Consider the following 11379-nt stretch of genomic DNA (forward strand, 5'->3'; position numbering starts at 1 on the left):
AGAAGAGAAAGTCGAGGAACCAGCTTTAATAGAGATGGGTGATCAAGTAGAAAATCCTAAGGTTTTGATGGACTATTCTCAGCCTAAGATTAATGCCATTCAGTCAAGCATCATCAGGCCAGCCATCAGGGATAACACTTTTGAGATCAAGTCAAGCACGATTCAGATGATACAGAACTCAATTCAGTTTTGGGGTTATCCTACTGAAGATCCTAACATGCACATCAGGGATTTCATCGAGATCCGTGACACTTTCAAATTCAATGACGTGACTGAAGATGCTATCAAGCTGCGACTCTTCCCATTCTCTCCGAGGGACAAACCTAAGTGCTGGTGACATTCTCTACCAGCAGGGTCTATCACCACTTGGGAGGATTTTGCTCAAAAGTTTCTCACTAAATTCTTCCCTATGGCGAAGACTGCTACAATCAGGAATGCTCTTACCCAGTTTGTTCAACAAACTGAAGAATCTCTGTGTGAGGCTTGGGAGCGATAGAAGGAGATGCTAAGGAAGTGCCCACACCATGGCATGCATGATTGGATGATTATTAACTGTTTCTACAATGGATTGGGTGCTACTTCTAGACCCATGCTTGATGCAGCATCAGGATGAGCCTTGTGGGCTAAAAGCTACGATGAAGCTTATGAACTTATTGAACTGATGGCTACTAATGAGTACCAGAATCCTTCCCAGAGACTGAATCAGGGAAAGGTAGTAGGAATTCTGGAGTTGGATGCAGCAATTGCTATAGCTGCCCAACTTAAGGCTCTGACGATGAAGGTGAACTCTTTGGATAATTAAGGAGTTAATCAAATTGTAAGTGTCTGTGAGCTTTGCGCTGGTGCCCATGAGACTGATCAGTGCACAATTTCTAGTGAATCAGCTCAGTTCGTGAGCAACTTTCAGCGTTCGCAGCAACCTGTGCCAGCCACTTATCATCCCAACAACCGTAATTATCCTAATTTCAGTTGGAGCAACACTCAGAATGCGGTTCAACAACCTTATCGGCAGTATCCAGCTAAGCAGTACAACCCCCCTGGTTTTCAGCAACCGCAATATGCACCGAGACAACAACTTCAGCTGGAACAAGCTAATGAAAAATCTGAATTAGAGGAGTTAAAACTTATGTGTAAAAGTCAAGCCATTTCTATCAAGACCTTGGAAAATCAAATTGGGAAAATTGCCAGTGCCTTGCTTAATCGTCAGCCTGGTACACTACCTAGTGACACTGAAGTGCTAGGAAAGAGGGAAGCTAAAGAGCAGGTAAAGGCAATCACTTTAAGGTCTGGAAAGGTTGCAAATCCTGAACAAACTCAAGTGTTGACTGAAGAAGCCGAGGCTGAGGAAGAAGTAGAGCAGCAGGAAGTAGAAGTGGAACCAAGGAAGACTACTGTTGAGCACACTCCTCTTGAGGGTAATACAGGGGAGAAATAGATCTATCCTCCATCGCCTTTTCCTAAGCGGCTGTAGAAGAAAAAGCTGGATTAGCAATTTGAGAAGTTTCTCGAGGTGTTCAAGAAACTTCATATCAACATACCTTTCGCTGAGGCTCTTGAGCAGATGCCTAGTTATGCAAAGTTTGTGAAAGGTGTTCTCTCTCGAAAAGTGAAGCTAGATGATTTAGAGACAGTCGCTCTTATAGAGGAATGCAGTACTGTGCTACAACAGAAGTTGCCTCCGAAGCTTTAAGATCCAGGAATCTTCATTATTCCGTGTATTATTGGAAAAGTGTCTTTTGAAAGATGCTTATGTGAATTGGGAGCTAGCATCAATCTGATGCCCTTGTCAATCTTCAAGCAGTTAGACTTACCTGATCCAAAATTGACTTATATGACCTTGCAGTTGGCCGACCGTTCTATTATATATCCGTGAGGTATTGTAGAGGATGTCTTGGTAAAGGTTGATAAACTCATCTTCCCTGCTGATTTCGTAATTCTTGAATTCGAGGAGGATAAGAAGATTCCTATAATCTTGGGAAGACCTTTTTTGGCGACTAGCCGAACCTTGATAGATGTGTAGAAGGGTTAGCTCATAATGCGAGTGCTAGATCAGGATGTAAGTTTTAATGTGTTCAATGCTATGAAATTTCCTACGGAAAATAAGGAGTGCTTAAAGGTGGTGTTGGTCGATTCTGTAGTTACTTCAGGACTTGATCAATTGCTAAGGTCTGATGCCTTAGAGAAAGCCTTATTGAGAAATTCAGATAGTGAAGATGATGAAGGTGAAGAACAATTGCAGTATTTGAATGCTTCTCCCTAGAAGAGGAAGATATATATGCCTTTTGAATCTCTTGGAATGGAAGAATTGAACAAAGCTCCTAAACGCCTCAAGACATCTATTCAGGAAGCTCCCACTCTCGAGCTTAATCCTTTACCTGAGCATTTGAGGTATGTGTTTTTAGGTGATGCATTTACTTTGCTTATTATTATTGCATCTGACCTTTCAGGTAGTGATGAGGAAAAGCTTCTGAGGATTCTGAGAGAGTTCAAATTGGCGATTCTTTTTGCACGCATAAAATTCTGCTAGAGGAAGTTAGCAAGCCTACGGTCGAGCAACAAAGATGCCTTAATCCAATCATGAAGGAAGTAGTGAAGAAGAAAATTCTTAAGTGGCTAGATGCAGGAATCATCTATCCTATATCTGACAGTTCATGGGTAAGCCCGGTTCAATGTGTGCTAAAGAAAGGTGGTATTACTGTGGTAGCAAATGAGAAGAATGAGCTTATTCTTACACGAACAGTCACGGGGTGGAGAGTTTGCATGGACTACATGAAGCTGAACAAAGCCACTAGGAAGGATCACTTCCCTTTTCCCTTCATTGACCAGATGCTTGATAGATTGGCTGGTCATGAGTACTACTGTCTGCTGGACGGCTATTCGGGTTACAATCAAATTTGTATTGCTCCAGACGATTAGGGAAAAACTACCTTCACTTGTCCATTTGGTACTTTCGCCTTCAGACGAGTTTCTTTTGGTCTGTGTGGTGCTCCAGCCACATTTCAGAGATGTATGATGGCCATCTTTTCTGATATGATTGGCCAGAATATGGAGGTGTTCATGGACAACTTCTCTGCATTTGGCGATTCTTTTGATGAATGCTTGCAAAATCTTGGACACGTTCTCAAGAGGCGTGTTGAGACCAATTTGGTTCTCAATTGGGAGAAATGCCACTTTATGGTGCGACAAGGCATTATTCTTGGGCATAAAGTTTCTAATAAAGATCTTGAGATGGATAAAGCAAAGGTGGGGGTCATTGAGAATCTGCCTCCACCTATTTCTGTTAAGGGAATTCACAGTTTTCTTGGACATGCGGGTTTCTACCGGCGTTTTATCAAGGACTTCTCAAAAATTTCAAAGCCATTGTGCATTTTGCTAGAGAAAGATGTTCCTTTCAAGTTTGATGACGAGTGCCTTGCATCTTTTGCGGCATTGAAAAAGAGTTTAATAACGGCACCGATCGTAACTGCACCCGATTGGAATGAACCTTTTGAGATGATGTGCGATGCAAGTGACTATACATTTGGAGCAGTTCTTAGACAGATGAAGAACAACATATTTTATGTGGTTTACTATGCTAGTAAGACCTTAAATGGTGCTCAACTGAATTACACTACTACGGAGAAAGAGCTTTTGGCTATTGTCTATGGTTTTGAGAAATTTCGATCTTATCTACTTGGGACTAAGGTGACAGTTTTCACTGATCATGATGCAATTCGATATCTCATCTCAAAGAAGGACTCGAAGCCTAGATTGATTAGATGGGTTCTTTTGCTTCAAGAATTTGAACTAGAGATCAAGGACAGACGGGGAACTGAAAATCAAGTCGTTGATCATCTCTCACGCTTAGAAAACCCTAATGCTACTTCATTGGATAAGACATTGATAAATGAGTCTTTTCTCGATGAGCAGCTGTTTGGAGTGCAAGAAGAAGAACCATGGTTTGCAGACACTGTGAACTACCTTGTGAGTAATATACTGCCTCCCGACTTATCTTACACTCAAAGGAAGAAGTTTCTACATGAAGTAAAGTGGTATATGAGGGATGAGCCGTTTCTTTTTCGACAAGGAGCTGTCCAAATCATCAGGAGATGTATTCCTTACAGTGAAACCGGGGGGGGGATCTTGCGAGATTGCCACTCAACGGCTTATGGAGGATATTATGGTGGAGAAATAACAGCAGCTCGTGTTCTTTAAGCAGGTTTCTTTTGGCCGACCTAGTTTAAAGATGCTCACAAGTTCATCTTGAAATGTGACTGATGTCAACGTGTGGGTAATATGTCTAAGAGGGATGAGATGCCTCTTAATGTGCTTCTAGAGGTCGAAGTCTTTGATGTTTGGGGAATCGACTTCATGGGGCCATTTGTCTCATCTTGTAACAATCAGTATATCTTGTTGGCGGTTGATTATGTGTCGAAATGGGTGGAAGTTAAGGAGTTGCCAACGAACGATGTGAAAGTGGTGCTTAATTTTCTTCACAAGCAGATATTCACAAGGTTTGGAACTCCAAGAGTCATAATTAGTGATGAGGGGTCGCATTTTTGCAATCGCAAGTTTACTGCTATGATGAGAAGGATAATGTGAATCATCGCATTGCCATGGCTTATCATCCTCAGAAAAATGTTCAAGCTAAGTTGTCTAACAGAGAGATCAAGCATATTTTAGAGAAAGTTGTGTGTCCTTCGAGGAAATATTGGTCTTTGAAGCTTGATGAAGCTATTTGGGCGTATAGAACAGCATATATGACTCCACTAGGAATGTCGCCGTTTCAGTTGATTTATGGTAAGGGGTGTCATTTGCCTGTGGAGCTCGAGCATAAGGCATATTGGGCTTTGAAGAAATTGAATCTTGATTTAGATGCGGCTGGAAAGAAGAGGATGCTTCAATTGAATGAACTCGACGAGTTTCAACTTTAAGCTTATGAGAATAATAAAATGTATAAGGAGAAAGTCAAGAGGTGGCACGTTCGAGGTCTAGTGCTCAAATCATTTGTGCCGGGGCAACAAGTTCTCTTGTTCAACTCTCGTCTCCGTCTTTTTCCTGGAAAATTGAAGTCAAGGTGGTCTGGGCCCTTCATAAGCAAAACCGTGTTTCCACATGGAGCGGTGGAAATTTTTGAGAATGATCCGGGCTAGGCATTCAAGGTAAATGGTCAGAGGTTGAAGCATTACTATGGTGACATGGCAAACCGTGAGGTGGTTAGTGCCGTTTTATTGTCCATTTGATTTCAAGTTCTACGTCAAGCTAACGACGTAAAGCAAGCGCTTCTTGGGAGGTAACCCAAGTTTGTTGTACATTATTAAGTAGAGGAAGCAAGAAGAAAAGAGAAAATGACAAAAAAATCAGAAAAAGAAAAAAATTCAGGGCTCACTTCAGAAGCTTAGCGCGCCCGCGCTGTCCTAGTGCATGGCCGCGCTAATTTCACAGAAACATGGCGCGCCCGCACTGTTACAGTGCGCCCGCACTGTTACAGCGCGCGGCCGCGCCGATTTGGCAGAAGTAGCGCACGCCTGCACTGTCTCAACGCGCGGCCGCGCTGTGTCCCGACTCAGGAAAAAAATAAAAGGCAGTTAAGGGGGGGGGGAAATGGGAATTTTGTTCCAAAATCAATTTCCAACCGAATTTTACTCCCCCACATCCCATAATTCCCTCTCCAAATTAAACCCATTACTCCCATTATTCCCATAATCAAATCCCACTTCTATTCCACATATAATTCTCTTTTCACCATCTATATATACATACACCTCATACACAAACTTATTCACCAATTCACAAATTCTCAAACACAAATTCTCTCTCTAACACAACTCTTATTCTCTCTACTCACTTCCAATGGCACCCAAGAGACAAAGAACACAAGTCGACAACAGCACCACCGATGACAAAGAACACAAGGCCAAGGTTCTCTACTCCCGAGGCTGAAGCGGAGTATACTAGGCTTCTTTCAAAGACAATCATCAAGGAATGATGTTTTCTGCCATCAGGGAAGGATGGTCAGCTCCTGGAGATGATTCTTGAGATGGGTCGGGTTCCTATTTGTGAGGCCCCATGAGTGTTGTTCGCGAGTTCTATGTTAACGCCAAGGCTGAGAAGAATGGCTTCATGGTGGTTCAAGGGAGGACGGTGGAGTATAGTGCAGAGGCTATCAGGACTGCGATTGAGCAGCCCGCGAGGAAGCCTGGGAAGGACACCTGGAATGATAAGACTCCAGAGGACTTTGATCTGGATTTTATTGTTGCTACTCTGTGCCAGCCCGATACTCACTGAAAGATCAAGAGGGGCACGACCGAGTATTCTACATTCCCGGGTTCCAGAATGAATAGGTTTGACTGTGCATGAAACGCTTTTATATGTGTTAACATCATGCCATCTTCGCATGTGCATGAGATTACTGTGGAGCGTGCACGACTGTTATTGGGCATTCTTCAGGGGGATTATATAGATTTAGGGATGGTGATTTATTAGGGGATTCTGAAGTTCTTGAGGGGGAGTACTACGGGGTCTATTACGTATGCGTCCGTGGTGACGAAGCTGTGCGTAGAAGTTGGTGTTCATTGACCCGCACACGAGCAGTTGCAGATCCCGAGTGCTCCTATTGACAGCACTACTTTGGCTACGATGCAAGAATGAGATGGAGGCAAGCCCGATCTGAAGGGGCTTGGTTATACTTTTGACCACCTACCTGGTGGGAGGCCAACTGCTGGGGCCACTCAGACAAGCAGGACTGTATGGAGATCTCAGCTAGGAGATGAGGCAGGGCCATCGCAGCAGGCACATGAGGAGGAGGAAGGAGCTGATATGGGAGCTGGCATGAGCATAACGCAGTACAGGCATCTGGCGAGGAGGATGGATGCGATGCACGACATCCATAGTAGGTTCGCACGTGATCTCACCCAGGCACTTGGGACAACTTTTAGAGCCACCGGTGTTGATATCCAGTGGCCAGTTTTTGGTGAGGATTCCGTGTATCCGCCTCCGAACACACCTGACACTCCACCCGTTGAGGCTGAGGAGCCTGATTCTGATTAGGTATGCCTGAATTCCTTACTATTACCTTCACTGAGGACAGTGAATATTTTAATTTTGGGGGTAGTAGTTAAAGGAATATGATTTTGTGTGAGTCACATATACTTGCATATTCATGATAGTTTTTAGTTCATATAGTTGCATATTTTGCCATATAGTTTTTTTTTTATTTTTGATAGTTTTATATTATTTTGTTCATATAGTTTTCATGCATTTGCATTATAACATGATCCCTTAGATAATTTTTCTAGTTGACTTGTGATATTGATGCTAATGTAGTGATGTCGTGTTTAGAGATGTTAAGTCGTATTAAGTTAATTTGCATGCTAGAGACAATTATATTTCACTAAGTCTTATAGGTTGTTTAAGTGCTAGATCATGATCATGGTTTGTTTGTTTGTCGGGGTTTAATCGCTTGTTTATATTTATAATTTAGGATATTATCTTAATATTAAAAGACATGGAAATTTAAAAATTGGAGAAAATTGGATTTCATTGCTAGTTGTGTGGTTAGGTGTCAAATGGCTAGTAGCCGGCTCATATTTATATGAGTAGTCTAGGATTGAACGAGATGGAATGAAATGCACTCGTTCAGAAATTGAAAAAAAGAAGAAAAAAAGAAAAATAAAGAAAAAAAGAGAAAAAAAGAATAAGTGTTATGTATAGTTGATCACGACTAGGCTCTTTAGTACTCGAGTTATTAAGTTCTTAGGGGAATTTGTGCCTGGTGACCTAAGGCTTTATAGTCTGGGATCCGCTAACCTAACGCTCGCTATATGGGTACTATTATATAAGTCTTTTGTGGACCTCACTCATTGCACGATTAAATAAGCATAGTTGTGTCGTTTTGTTGTGAATAAAAGCATGAGTCCATATTCAACTCCGATATAAGAATTGAAGTGTTGTAAATTATTTTGAGTCTGGATTTTATTCTATTTATAAACTTGCGATTGTTTTGATAAGTAGTGAGTCATGATTGTCGATCTAGTTGCGATAGTATATCTGTAAGCATCTGCACACACACACGTCTCTAGTTTGTAAGTTTATTTGTATGATTTAATTGATCTTTATGCGAGTAACTGCATTTGTTGATATGTTGCTTGTTGAGTGGTTGAGTTATTCTATTGGGATCGTTACATTCATATAGTTGAATTCATACATTTTTGTTTCTTTTTCTTTGAGTCTGTTTATGCTTGAGGACAAGAATCGATTCAAGTTTGGGGGTATGTTGAGTGGAATTTATGACACTTTATTATGCTCTAATAAGCTTTGAATTGATGCATTTGTACTTAATTTGTTAAGTGTTTTATGTGTTTTCTAGTGTTTTTGCATTTCAACATTATCTAGGTAATCAGGTGAATTTGCATTATTTTGGTGCTAATTTGGTGTCAAGGTGGTGTTGGAATAAAAGTTCGTGGAAAGCCGGCTCAAAACAGCAAGGAAAAAGATGAAATCTGAGTTTTTCCCAGAAAGATGGCGCGCCCACGCTGTAATAGCGCACGCCCGTGCCCGCGCCAGGATTCCAGAATGACAGCACACCTGCGTTGTGATAGCGCGCGCCCGCGCCGGTGCGAAAGTTTTGAATCCGGATTCTAATGCAATTCTAATTGGGAGACTTCCAGATTGATTAGGGCTGCTATATATATTCACATAAGAATGTTTTCAGAAGAGAGACGTACCAGAGCGTAAGGAGAGCCGTAAGAAGACAGTTTTAGCACTGATTCAACAAAGACGAAGAAGATCTTATTTTTACTTGTGAATCTTTGTTTTAAGTTGTAACTTGGATGCTAGTTTTCTTATTTGTGAACCTTACTCTTGTTTCGTACTTGGTTTTATTTATTCGTTATAAAGACTATCTTTGTTATACCATGTTTTCATCGAAACCCACGTTGATGATGAGTTCGATTATGGGCTAATCGTTATCGTGGGGTTCTAGCCGATTTATTTATGGATTTATTTAGTTAAATTATTTAGATGCCTTAGTGTGTGGTGATTGAATGATAACTTAGTATTGGTTGTGCATATTTGTCTTATCAGAGTCGCGAACTTGTAAGATAGCATGTTAATTCTTAATGAAGCGACAGTGAATTTAAGGATTTAGAACTTGCCATGCTAGCATAGGTTCATGTGTTATTGTTATGCCTGATTCGTAGGTAATTTTAACCATCTTACTTGCCCTATGCAATCAAGATAGATAACTTGTGCTTAAACCGTTATGTTGTCAAATTCTATAGACATATAGGGTCTCAATACAATTGGTGTCTATTCAGCTTCTATCTTTTTTGTGGATGTCTGGTAGTATGGTATTCGTGTAACTAAAGTTGGCGTTTATCAGTTTCGTGTTGTCTGATTAGTGTTAACACCATTGCATGCTAAGGTTAAGAACAATAAGGCTATTTAATGAAGTATATAATGAAGTTAGAATGCCATGTTTGTCATATATATTAATTTAAACAATTTTATTCTCTTAGTTATAATTGTTAGTTTAATTCGTAGTATAAACAACCCAAATTGTTATCATCTTAACATTGAATAATAACCATTCATTTTTGTTTAAGTGCATAAATTAATTAGTTAACCAAGCCAGTCTCTGTAGGAACGAACTAGAAAAGATTCTATATTACTTGTGAATGTGTATACTTGCGTGTATTATTAGCGCGTGTTTAGCGACTAACATCTTTAGCTGTAGTTTGCACTGTGTGTGATCCCTGTGCATCCCCAAGTTTTCTGGCTTTCTTCTTTCTGGTATAAGTTTGAGGTGAATCAGTGTCCCTAGCCCTTTTGATCTGTGCTCCTGGTTCGGAGCTTGTTTCAATAGTGACATCCTTTTGAGAGGATGAAACTAGAGATGTGCTAATTTCCTTATTAAGCACCACCGTTTGTTGGGAAACTATGGTGTGACTTGGTTTGGGTACACTCATCTCTCCATCCTTATCTTTAGGGTTTCTTTTATTTTCACCCTGTCCCTCGCCTATCTTACCACCCTTCACACTCCCCTCTTTGGTTTTGGTGGATTTTGAAACCGGCATCTTTTGAGAGACACCAGAGTGTGGTTTCTTTGACTTGGATTTAGAAGATTTAGGTTTTTTGGCTTGGGTAGGCATCTGTTGGGTCATAGACACAGATGCCATAACCACAGTCAATGGAAAAGAAATTTGAGAGGTAGAGATAGTAGAGATAGCAGTATTTACCTTTCTTACCTGTGGACCCTCCATGACATGCAAGTGAACAAGAGGCACATCCTTATGGTGATTAGCTCTGTTTAAATCTGCAATAATTCTCCTTTCTTGAACCCAACAATCCAGTTTGTTGGTTTGGTTCACAAACTCAAGATTCTCACAAAGATGATTAGCAATAATCATAAGGAATCTAGCATAATAGACACTCCTAGATCTCTTTTAATCTCCCCTAACTTGTATCCTGACTCAAATATAATGGCATCACTAAAATTATAGTACTTATCAGTAAGAAGCATATAAAGCATGTTAAGCATTGTAGTGTTGACATAATCAAAGTTACTTACTTTACCAGAAAACACCTTGGTAACTACATCACACAAATAACTCCACTCTTTCCTAAGACCCAACCTCCTAATTTTACTTAACTTAGTGGTAGGAAGTGCATAGCCCATAAAATTAAGCAGATTAACTAAATCAGCATCTGTGTGTGACTTAGTAGTAGTGTTATCAGGAATTTTAAAGCATGCTTTGATGATATCACTATTAATGCAATGTTCTTTACCTTTAACGGAGAGAGTGATAGTTTTATCAGTTGCTTGGAACACAACAGTGGTCCACATCTCCTCCACAACTTTACAGTATATTGTGGGTGATTCTAGTATGGCATAGCTAAGCTTGCATCCCTTCACAAAATCCATCATTTTATGATAATCCTCAGAGGCTGGAATTTCTTTGTTCACAAGAGCTACGAAATTGTTCTTCTCATATATGAATCCAGACTGAGACATGATTTTTACTACTGGTGCCATTGTTAAAGCAAGGAAATTGCAGAAGGAAGGGGGTTTTGCTTTGAGAGAGAAGAGAACAGTTAATTGCAGTAGAGAGATAAAATTAAAAATAAACTGAAGTTAGGCTTTTATGTACTCTCAAATAAAATGGGATAAAAATTAAAGATAAAAATTCAAGACCCAATGAGAATTGCCCAAAATAGCCGTTTAAAAATAAAATAAACTGTCAAAATTCTGTCAATTATCCGCCGTGATATACTTATAGACTATAAGTATATCCGATGGATAATGTGCAATATTTTAACGGCTTAGATGTAGACAATTCGACGGATGAGAATAAAGCAATTAACCGTCGGGTATAAAATAATCCAGAAAAGTAATTGATT

At 40.3% G+C, this 11379-nt stretch overlaps 1 non-coding gene across 1 annotated transcript; it reads right to left on the minus strand.

Moving 5' to 3' along the window:
- Positions 1-424: 424 nt before the first annotated feature.
- Positions 425-531, minus strand: LOC141679998 (small nucleolar RNA R71). Its single transcript, XR_012558223.1, has one exon. It is a non-coding gene; the product is annotated as a small nucleolar RNA R71 (small nucleolar RNA).
- Positions 532-11379: the final 10848 nt, after the last annotated feature.

This window comes from Apium graveolens, chromosome 1, assembly GCF_009905375.1.
Source record: "Apium graveolens cultivar Ventura chromosome 1, ASM990537v1, whole genome shotgun sequence".
Classification (NCBI taxonomy): domain Eukaryota; kingdom Viridiplantae; phylum Streptophyta; class Magnoliopsida; order Apiales; family Apiaceae; genus Apium; species Apium graveolens.